The sequence below is a fragment of the Bos grunniens genome, chromosome 27 (genome assembly GCF_055505025.1).
Source record: "Bos grunniens cultivar Pamir isolate PY7600 chromosome 27, Bosgru_T2T1.0, whole genome shotgun sequence".
NCBI classification, from domain to species: Eukaryota; Metazoa; Chordata; class Mammalia; order Artiodactyla; family Bovidae; genus Bos; species Bos grunniens.
Genome location: NC_141191.1, coordinates 34,468,438 through 34,479,040, shown reverse-complemented (window position 1 = coordinate 34,479,040; position 10,603 = coordinate 34,468,438). Strand labels below are relative to the sequence as shown.

The following is a 10,603-nucleotide window of genomic DNA, read 5'->3' as shown; positions in this document are numbered from 1 at the left end:
ACAATCTCGCAATGCCTCATCTCAAAGCCCACAGCAAATGCAGGGGCCTCAGATCATCCGGTCGCCCTCTCATGACAGAGGAGACAGTCTTCCCAAGGTCCCACAGCCAGTCAGGGGCAGGGCTGGATTGAGAGCCTCTTCACTCCCCTGGCTAGAACTTGAACTCGCTTTGCTCTTGATCAGGATCTGTTTTGATCTGTGTCACTTTGCTTAGGTCACCCCACAAGGACTGTAAACTCCTTTGGGACAGGGATTACGTTTGGCATGTCTCTATAGCCCACATGGTGCAGAGCTGAACATCCTATGTGAAATCTGCTTAATAGACGTCCAATCGACAGGGAGAAATGCTGAACTGGGTAAAACTAGTTTGGCTTTCCTGGTGGCTCTGTGGTAAGGAATCTGCCTGCCAATGCAGGAGATGCAGGTTCATTCCCTGGGTTGGGAAGATCCCCTGGAGAAGGAAATGGCAACCCACCCCAGTATCCTTGTCTGGAGAATTCCATGGATGGAGGAGCCTGGCGGGCTACAGTCCAAGGAATTGCAAGAGAGTTGGGCACAACTTAGTGGCTAAACAACAACAAAGTTCACAGCGGATAGATTGGCATCTTGCTGCCTGATCTGAAAGGGCTGCTCCCCACCCCACTCCCTTTAGTCCTGACACAGACTCCCCATCACCAGCTGTAGAGTTATCACCTTGCCTAGCACCACTCTCTTATAGCTACCTCCCAGTGCAGGCCAAGACACAGAGAAGGAGGTGTGAGCTTCTAGCTATTGTCCCAGCCAAGGGAATAAGAGGCAGAAGCTCTGGAATTGCAGGGCTAAAGCAGACCCTGTGGGGAAGACCACACGGTCTTCTTGGAGCTGGAACTGGGCCCTACACCGAAGTGTGGGGTGACCTCAGCCCCACTGCCTCTGGTTGAAAGAACAAAGATCCCCTCTGTCCTGCCTACCGGCGTCTTAACCGTTTGAGCGAGAGGGCAAGCGAGATCCCATTTTGAACTCCCAGGAGAAAGGCAGTAGTAATAACAACGATGATGTAGAGAATTTGGCTTGTGGAGACTGCCTCAAGCAGAAACAAGCTCACCCCTCAGGGCAGGTGGGGGCCACCTCTAGGAGCTGGGAGCTGCTCCCCTGCTCTTTGGGGGTGCAGGGGAAGGACAGAGAACACAGACTCATCACGCTTCTTGGAGTCTCTAGGTGTGTGGGAATCCAGAGAAGGCCTCCTCCCTCCTGGAGTTTTTTTTTTTTTTTCCCTCTCCTGGGAGAATTTTGGCTTCCCCATTTCTGACATGATGATTCAGAGCAAAAGTGGACTTGTCAGAGACAGGAAGGAAAGATAAGATAAAAATAAAAAGCTAGCCAGACTCAGAAGTTTTTCTGGCCTTAGTTCCCCCTCTCCCTACCCCTCAACACTGACATTCTTGAAAACAAAAATCCCACAGCGAAGCTCAGAGTTGGGGCCAGGCCTCAGGCTCCAGGTCAAGGCCGGAGGGCTTTGGAGGAAGTGATTCAGCGCCCGGGGCTGGGGGGTGGGATTGGGGGGGCTTTGGGGGGCGGGATGGAGGAGTGGGAGGCGGGGCCGGGACGGGGGTCACCCCATCCACCCTCAGGCAGGCTGCTGGGAGCCCAGTGATTGATGGGCCCCAGCTTGGATGGAAAGATCAGATTCCAGAGGCAGGCAGAAAGCCGCTTCTCACAACGGCAACACAATTAAAAACTAAATACATCAAATTCATTAGTTTACAAATAGAACTGTTACTTGTTACTCAGGGTATTAACAATCTCCTTTCTCGATTAAAAAAAATTTTTTTTAATAAAAAAATTTCTTTTTTTTAACTTTTTGGTAACGCCCGTGAAAGACGTTTCAGTTGCCAACATTTCTGCAGAACTAATGTGGGTGGATTGTGACAGATATAATTTCTCCAACCTACAGTTTCATCAACTTGAGTTCTGTTAAACTATACCCGCTGGGCTTAGCTCCTTTTAAAGTTTCCGCTTTGACAGGTAGATTTATTAGTCTTGAAATTTGTACAAATCAGATGTCACTCGTGGCAACTTGTCAAAATGTCAGTCTGGCGAGGCGGCATGAAAGGCTTTGTGGAGAGGGAGGCAGACGCGAGTCAGGCTTTAAAGAACTCCAGCGTGAGCTGCAGGGAGGAACGGGGCCGTGGCAGCCTCTTGATCCCGAGGGCTTTACTTTATTAAATATCTCGGGCTGGACAGGGGGACAGGCCATTGGATCCTGGGTCTCTGAGACATCAAGGCGGACAGCCCCTGAATCACGGCGGCTGTCTGTTAACAGCGTCAGGTTTCTCTGCTTATTATGTGCACTCAGTGGGAGAAGACAGGGGTGCCCGCCAGGGGAAGGGGGGCAAACCCAGGCCTTTTGGTTTCCAAGGATGCTGGGTGGGTCCATGGCCATGGATGCGTGTTCTGGGTGGGCTCCCCTGGCTGGAAGTCAGGGCTGCCTCCAGGCTCATCAACGCAGGATAGGGTTCTGTTGAGGAGAGGACATAGCAGGAGGATACGGAAGGTCTTAGGTGGGACCCGCAGGACGGGGGCAGTCCCAGCAGGCTCCCAGGGGACCCAGGGCCTCCCTTTTCCCACCTGCCCGCTTCCCAGACAGACTTGGTTCTGGTCACTTAATTGAGGATCCTGTGCTTTGGCCATCTCCATCATTATCTCAGTTTGACACAGCGGGAAATGTGATTAATAGTCAGAAAACTATCTGAATTTTTTCCCCGGAGGGAATGGGGAGGGTGGGCAGGCAGAAGTGCTGTAGAAGGAACCCAGCCAGGGAATCCCTGGACATTCAGGGCTCTGAGAAGGCTCCTGCTTGGGGTGGGGGTGTTGGGGAGGGTGCTCGTGCTGCTGCAGTGGAGATAAAGCTCCGGTGGGGGGCGGCTGTCACTGGATGATCTCGCTGTGTGTACCTCTGTCCATCTGTCTGTCCCAGGATGTCAGAAGGTACCCAATAAAGCTGTGAAAGTGAAGTTGCTCAGTCGTGTCCAACTCTTTGCAACCCCATGGACTGAAGCCTACCAGGTTCCTCTGTCCATGGGATTCTCCAGGCCAAGAATACTGGAGTGGGTTGCCATTTCCTTCTCCAGGAGATCTTCCCGATCCAGGGATTGAACCTGGGTCTCCCGCATTGTAGGCAGACGCTTTACCGTCTGAGCCACCAATAAAGCTGTAGTGCTCAGTATTCCTACCACCTCTCTCTCCCACTCACCACGAGTTTTTCTGGAGGCCTGATGCTGATGTCTTCAGAAAGGAGGTGGCCTCGTGCTCCCATAGGGCAGTGCTGAGACCCGGTCCCTGATCCATCACTGAGTCTCCCCTCACACTGCCCCAGCAGGGGCCTCGGGGCTCTTCCAGCCTGACCGCCTTGGGGTCTCCTGCCCCTTCACGCCCACCCTTTCTGGTCCATCTGTCTGCCTCTGAGATGCGCTGTCTCAGCATCAGGCCAGGCATGACTGGACCGGAGAAGCGTCAGGCACACTCTCTCCTGCCCCGTCCCCTCCCTCCTCACCCCTCTCCTCCTTTCTCCGCCTGTTGAATGACTGAAGGCCTCTTTTTCCTTCCTGAGTTCCCCCTGAAATGCCTGCTCCAATGCAAACCCTCTTGAGGGCGAGGACACCTCCTTTCTGGGAGTGGGGTTACACACGGCTGAAAAGAAGTACTTTGTGGGGGCAGAATTGGGGAAGAGGAAGCATGGGTACCCAAGGGGAACTGCCCCAGCTCATGATATTTTTGAGAGTCCAGCCTGCTTGGTGCATCCCTGTTCTGTCTCCACAGAGGGGAGCCAGGCTTTTAAAAGCGAGAATAGGCAGACCGGGTAAGCAAAGGGAGCCCCAAGGACCCTCCTGGGGCCTCTCACCTGCCTTGCTCTCTAGGGAGGTGGAGGGACTTCCCCTCGGCCCTCTGTTCCCACAGCAGCACAGGTGTTTGTAGGTGGCCGAGTCCTTCTCTGCCAGCAACGTGGAGTCCGAGGTGTCAAGCGGGGGTTTCCTCTCCCTGGGCCTGGGAAGGGGTCCTTTTCGCACTCTGGCTGCAAAGGACAAGACTCAAGTCCACTGTTTATCTTTCCAGGTTGACACCTGGCGTGTAGGAGAACTGACTCCATTGGCTGCCAAGCCGAGTGCGATTATCCCAGGTGAAAAATCTCAGACATTAAGAGGCATGATGAGCATCACGGTCACGATGATATAATAACAGGGCTGGTTATCCCGCTAATCCCCTAGGATGTATAACGTGACTTTCAAAGCACTCAAAACACTCTCGCAGCTGTGATCTCACATCCCCTCGCCTGCCTCTGGGGGAGAAATGGGATGGGAAAGGATTTCACAGCCACGTGGGGAAATCGAGGCACCCAGCTCATGCCTCTCAGAGCCCTTGAACTTGGCCACGTGACGCCTGGAAAAATGAGTCTTCATGTGCGCTCTCACCCAATTATTTTGAGCTGCCATTCCATCCTTTAGAGTGGAACACACACACACACACACACACACACATCTGTGGCTTCCAACCCCCAAATGGGCCATTACAGAGAAGCGCTTCAGTTTACAGAGTTGAAAGACTTAATCACCAGCTTCCACCCCAGCCCTGGTTTCTCGTGTGCTGTGTGCTGGTTCCCTCATCAAAAGGAACAGGGAAGAGGCAGATCTGAGAAGCCCTTCACAGGGAAGACTCTTTAAAAGAAATCACTTTGTGTCATAGTGCAGGGGGACTTCCTTTCATGTGGCAAATGCATCCTGGCAGCTCCCGCTTCACATGAGATAGATCATTAGCGTGGGGATGGGCGGGAGCCCGGGCTGGTGTGGGGAAAACTTTCCAGTTCCTCCTCCAGGACAGCTCTGCCCATCACGGGGAGGTGGGCTGGGGTTGCTTTCAAAGGGCGAACATGGGGTTCTGAGAGGCTAATGAGTGGAGAACAGAGAAAAAGCAGTGGGTGCTCTTTGCTCGCAAGAGTGCTATAATCCTGTGTAGTTGACAACGTGTCTCTGCTTGGTAATTTCAGGGCAGGCCGCAGGGAGACAGAACATGGGGTGGGGAGGGGGGTGACGATGGGGAGGCGGGGAAAGGCAGGGGAGAAAAGAAGGAAAAAAAAAAAAAACCACCAGCCCGTCTGGCATTAGTTCAGAAAGCTCTCCAACTCACACATCTGGTTCTTATATTTCAAAGTTAATTAGTCATATTGAGGCTGTCTGAAGATAAATTTATCATCCAGAAAAAACACAAACAGTTTGAAAAATGAAAGGAAGTGGGGTGACATGGCTTGACGTTTAAATAAATCATTTTAACATGATTAAAAAACTTGTCCTGTCTGACACCCAGCACTTGGGTACTTTGTAAAGACTTTTTGACAAAGACAAGTCCCTGTTTGGTATACAAAAGCCCTTGCCATTCAATTATTCAGAATAATCTTTGGCCAATTACTTTCCTGAGGAACTTCTTGGTGGAGGGAAGCGGCGGGGGGAGCTGGCGGAGAGCAGCCACAGCTGGGCCCCACTTTCTGGGGTGGTGGCAGGGAGCCTGGGGTAGCCAGTGATTATATTGGTGGGGGGAAAAAAAACAACAACTCAGACATGAATCGGCTATGGTAAGGAGGGTTTTTCTTTTGAGAGGAGTGAGCTTCAAGTGGATGCTTAATCCAGGTTTCTCTGATGACTGTGGGGTTTGAACAGGAAATCCTTGACCGGCCCAAAGAGGAAAGATCCTCTTCAAATGTCTAGGCGGGGACTTCCAAGAACCAGCTGTGTCCTGCTCCTTACGCCTCCCAGGGCTTCGCTGACAGTTTGAACTCTGTGATGACGGAACTAGGCATCGGGGCTCTCTCTGGCCTGGCTGTCGGGAGCTGTGGCCAGAGGGGGGGGTGGTCACCATACACAGGGGTGAGTCTGCTGCATTGCTTCGTTGTAGGAGCAGATGGAGGTGAGCTGGAATCTGGACAAGCCGAGACACTCCATCGCCAAGCTCGTTCTCCCCTCCCCTTCTGGCTATGCCAGTGAACCCTGTGTACTTAGCAAAGGTCACCGGTTCCTGTTCCGTGTCATGACGGATAGCCCTTCCCAGCCCAGCTCAGTTCTGGGGACCAGCATCTGGAGTGGTGGTGGCAGAGGCCTTGGGATCCCATATGGGTGTTTCTAAATGTGATGGAAGCGGGGAGGGGGCTTCCCAGGGCCTCCCCCAAATCTGTCCTGGGTAAACTGGCTCTTGGGAGGTTTCTACACACCTTTTCATTGGCCCTTTGGTCCGCGTGCTCTCTGCAGGACGGGAGTGATATAATACAACATGAACGGTCGCTCCTATTAGCAATTTGGTCTCATCAGTTTTGTTAATGGGATAACAAGAGGTGCCGGTTATGGTGCAAAAGTCTCATCATGTTGGTAATTTTCACTGTAACATGTTAGCAATCTGTCACTATTTGTTTCCAGCAATACTGGCAAGAGTGTGCTTACATCAGGGGCTCTCCACACTCCCAGACTGTTCTTTCTTTCTCTGGCTAGGTAGCCTCCCTTCTCCGATCTGTCTCTGTCTGTCTCGCTGAGCCTTTGTTTCTGTCTTTCCTCGTCTCTGATAACCCATGATGGCGTTTGTATTCAATACAAACGCTGTCCCTGAGCAGCCCCTGCAAGCATAGACTTCCAGACCTGGAGACTTCAAAGCAGCATCATCCCCACCTTGTCATTTGTCAGGTAGAGAAATGGAGGCCCAGGGGAGGAGAAGGGCGTTGCCCAAAATATCACAGTCATTTTATCACCGTCAGAGGGAGGCCCGGCCTGGGACCCTGGCTTCGGGATTTGAAACCTTGGTACCTTTTACTATGCGGTGAACAGGGTCACACGAAAAATTGGTCGGCCCCAGACACCGACTTTCTCACACGTGGCAAACTTGTCCTGGTGAAGTTAAGGTCATGGAGAGGAGGGGGTCTCCTGCGCCCTCGTGACGGGTCTTTCTCAGCTGAATCAGGATGGAGCCTCTAACCAGGTGGTTTTCTGACATGAGTCACCCTACCAGCTGTGGTGCTCCGGTCTCGGGGTCCTCGCTCCAGAATCAGGGAGGGGAGGCTCTCCTGATGACTCCTGGCCATCAGTGGGGTGGGTGCAGCTTCTGGCTCCAGCCCTGGTCACCAGCTGTCCCGCACAGAAGCCCTGGCCGTAAATAGCCTTCCCTATGCCAGGTGAGATGTTCCCGCCTGCCGCCAGGCCCCGCTGCGATTCTCGGAGACCTTCACCTTGCCCTTGTGTGTCAGCTGGAGCAGGGGCAAGGCTCATTCCTGCTGGAAGCATTCCTTTCTGCAGCTAGCGCCTCGAGGCGTGCAGGCTGAGAAAAGCCGGAAGCATCACCCTGCCTTGCCGAGATGCCAGATCTCGAGCCAGACGGCCTAGGGTTTGAATCTTCGCTCTGCCACTTTGTAGCTGTGTGAGCTTCCCAGATCCAGGACCTGTCAGGGTCTGTTTCCTGTACGTGGGAAATGGGGAGCCCTAGTAGTTTGCCCGTAGGTCCATAGTGAAAAGTACTGGTGGCTCAGCTGGGGAAGAATCTGCCTGCAATGCAGGAGACATGGATTTGATCACTGGGTCGGGAAGATCCCCTGGAGAAGGGCATGGCAACCCACTCCAGTATTCTTGCCTGGCGCATCCCCATGGGCAGAGGAGCCTGGCCAGCTACAGTCCATGGGGTCGCAGAGTCGGACGCGACTGAGCAACTAACATCTTTCACTTCACTGTAGTGAAGAGTAGAGAACCTGTCTGTAAAAGACCCAGAACCCCTCCTAGGCTCCTCCTAAGCGTGCCCCTCGCTCACAGCTCACAGTACAGGCAGGGGGCATGCAGACTTCCCTCGATCATCTTTCGGATTCATTCATATCAGGCTCACAGTGTCTGGATGTGTGAGGTTAAGCAGCGCTGGACCGTTGACGGAAGTGTTGTTTTCAGGGTCAAGGAGGCGTTCCAAGGCGGAGGGCTCTAGAGTATGAATGAAGCGTCTGTGGAATGAAAGGGAGAACGCCGACCGCCGAGACAGCAGGGGTGTCGAGGTTCAGGGGAAAGAATTAATATCTGGGTTTCTGTGGCAGGGGAAGGAAAAAAGGAAAACCAACGCCCTTGCTTGGGTGCTAGTGAGAGCTACCGGCTTCTGCATATTCAGACCTTCCCACGGATCAGGCAAAGCTTCCTTGATTGCCTCTAAGGAAACCGCCAGCCAACTCTGAAATCTCAGAACAGTCTCATATGTCCCGCTGAATCATAAACACTGTTCAGAGGGGGAACTTGGCAGCAGTACCTGTGAAGGGGCTGCGGGCTCCTCTGAGGGGCGCTTGCCAGGCCTGCAGGGGATCAGAACCCAGGCTCCCCCCACCCCTCCTTCTGCTGTCCTTAAGATGCTCTGGCTATGCGGGCTGCCCACCCGCCTGCCTGTCTGGTGCTTCCTTAGGCGTTAACAGACTGCGCGTGTGTGCCTGTGCGTGTGCGTGTGCGTGTGTGTGTACTTTGGTGAGCGTGCACTTGCCTTTCCTTTGATCCAGGTCTCTACTCAGAAAATGGGCAGGTCGGGGAAGTCATAGTGGCATCTGTTTATAAAACTTGAGGTCTGGGACTTCCCGGTGGTCCAGTGGTCGAGAATCCGCCTGCCGATGCAGGGGACATGGGTTCAGTCTCTGGTCCGGGAAGATCCCACATGCCTCAGGGCAACTAAATGCCTGTGCCACAGCTACTGAGCCTTCGCACTAGATCCTGTGCTCTGCAACGAGAGAAGCCACCATAGTGAGAAGCCCTTGTATTGCAACTAGAGAGTAGCCCCTGCTGGCTGCAACTAGAGAAAGCCCATGCACAGCAACAAAGACCCAGCACAGCCAAAAATATATAAAATAAAATTTAAAAAAAGACAAACATATAAAAGAAGTGAGGTCTGGGCAGCCAGGCCCCGCAGATCTGCCCCTCTCTGCTGGGTACGTGGCCTCCTGGGGTTTTGCTTTCTTTTAGTAGCTCTAAGTTCAGTTCAGTTCAGTTCAGTTGCTCAGTCGTCTCTGACTCTTTGCGACCCCATGGATGGCAGCACGCCAAGCTTCCCTGTCCATCACCAACTCCCGGAACCTGCTAAAATTCATGTCCATCAAGTGGCTAATGCCATCCAACCATGTCATCCTCTATCATCCCCTTCTCCTCCTGCCTTCAATCTTTCCCAGCATTGGGGTCTTTTCCAATGAATCAGTTCCTCACATCAGGTGGCCAAAGTATGGGAGCTTCAGCTTCAGCATCAGTCCTTCCAATGAATATTTAGGACTGATTTCCTTTAGGATGGACTGGTTGGATCTCCTTGCAGTCCAAGGGACTCTCAAGAGTTTTATCCAACACCACAGTTCAAAAGCATCAATTCTTTGGCGCTCAGCTTTCTTTATAGTCCAACTCTTACATCCATACATGACTACTGGAAAATCCATAGCTTTGACTAGACAGACCTTTGTTGGCAAAGTGATGTCTCTGCTTTTTAATATGCTGTCTAGGTTGGATATAACTTTTCTTCCAAGGAGCAAGTGTCTTTTGATTTCATGGCTGCAGTCACCGTCTGCTCTGACTTGACCAGCTCACACTCATGCAGGCAGTCAAGTCGTACCTGCTCCTTGGAGGAGCAGAGTGGACTGTGCTTCTCTGTCCTTACTCTGCCTTTTGTTTTCCTTCTTAGGTTAAGTCAGAGCAGTCACTAGCTTGTGATGTACCTGGGTGCCCTCTGGAGGGTTTAAGCCAGGCGAGGGCAGGGCATTTGGCATCCCGGCGGCCTCCGTCTTCCCGGCTGGGACATCTGGGCTCCAAGGCCACAGGTGCTCGGCGTACCTGTTGAGTGAGTGGAGGAAGCCGCCGAGCGCAGCCGTTAATGACTTCCTCTATCTGCCTCCCAGGGTTTTCGTCAGGGTCAGATGGTGGTGGCTGCGAAAGTAATTTGCAAAAGTAGAGAGAAATGTGCCAAGTGTGAGCTGTTAACATCCCTCTCAGGTGGGAGGCGGGCGGCGTTCTTTTGCCAGAATCTCTCGGCAGCCTCGAGGTGAGCCTGGCGGACACTGGCCACTTTCCAAGGACCTCATTCCCACCTACACCTGGGTCTTTGGAGCGTGACCTCAGATCACGGAGCAATCTGGCTGGGCTTTGCTCTTTGGTTCAGTGCCTGCTGTGTGGCTGTGTTTCAGGGGTGCTCTGGGTATCACTCTGCCCCTGACCTCAGAAAAACTCTCACGAGGTAGGGGCGAGGCTGACTTATAAACCAACAAATCCTCACATGGGGCCCGTGCTTGCAGCCCAGGCCAGTTTGGGTCAGTGGTTGGGGGGGAAGCAGTGATTAACCCCAAGGAGATGGGGAGATGATAGTGGGACCCCTTGAAAGATGAGCCCCAGCCTCTGGAAACTTACACCTTGAGCCCTTGTGTCTTGACTCTCACCTCTCCCTGCCCCAGCTCCACCCAGAGATTTCAGACAGTTTTTCTTGATCACCCTCAGCATGAACTTTTTGTTGTTGTTGCTATATAGTAGGTCCTTGTTGGTTTTCTATTTTAAATGTAGCAGTGTGTACGTGCCATCCCAAACTCCCTAACTATTATTTCCCCCCATCC

General features: G+C 52.8%; 1 long non-coding RNA gene across 1 annotated transcript; it reads right to left on the bottom strand.

Moving 5' to 3' along the window:
* Positions 1 to 2,182: 2,182 nt before the first annotated feature.
* On the bottom strand, positions 2,183 to 5,116 carry LOC147343756 (uncharacterized). The gene is made up of 2 exons (XR_015156401.1): positions 3,881 to 5,116; positions 2,183 to 2,497 (listed from the first exon to the last, which is right to left on the bottom strand). It is a non-coding gene; the product is annotated as an uncharacterized LOC147343756 (long non-coding RNA).
* Between the last annotated feature and the right edge of the window lie 5,487 nt (positions 5,117 to 10,603).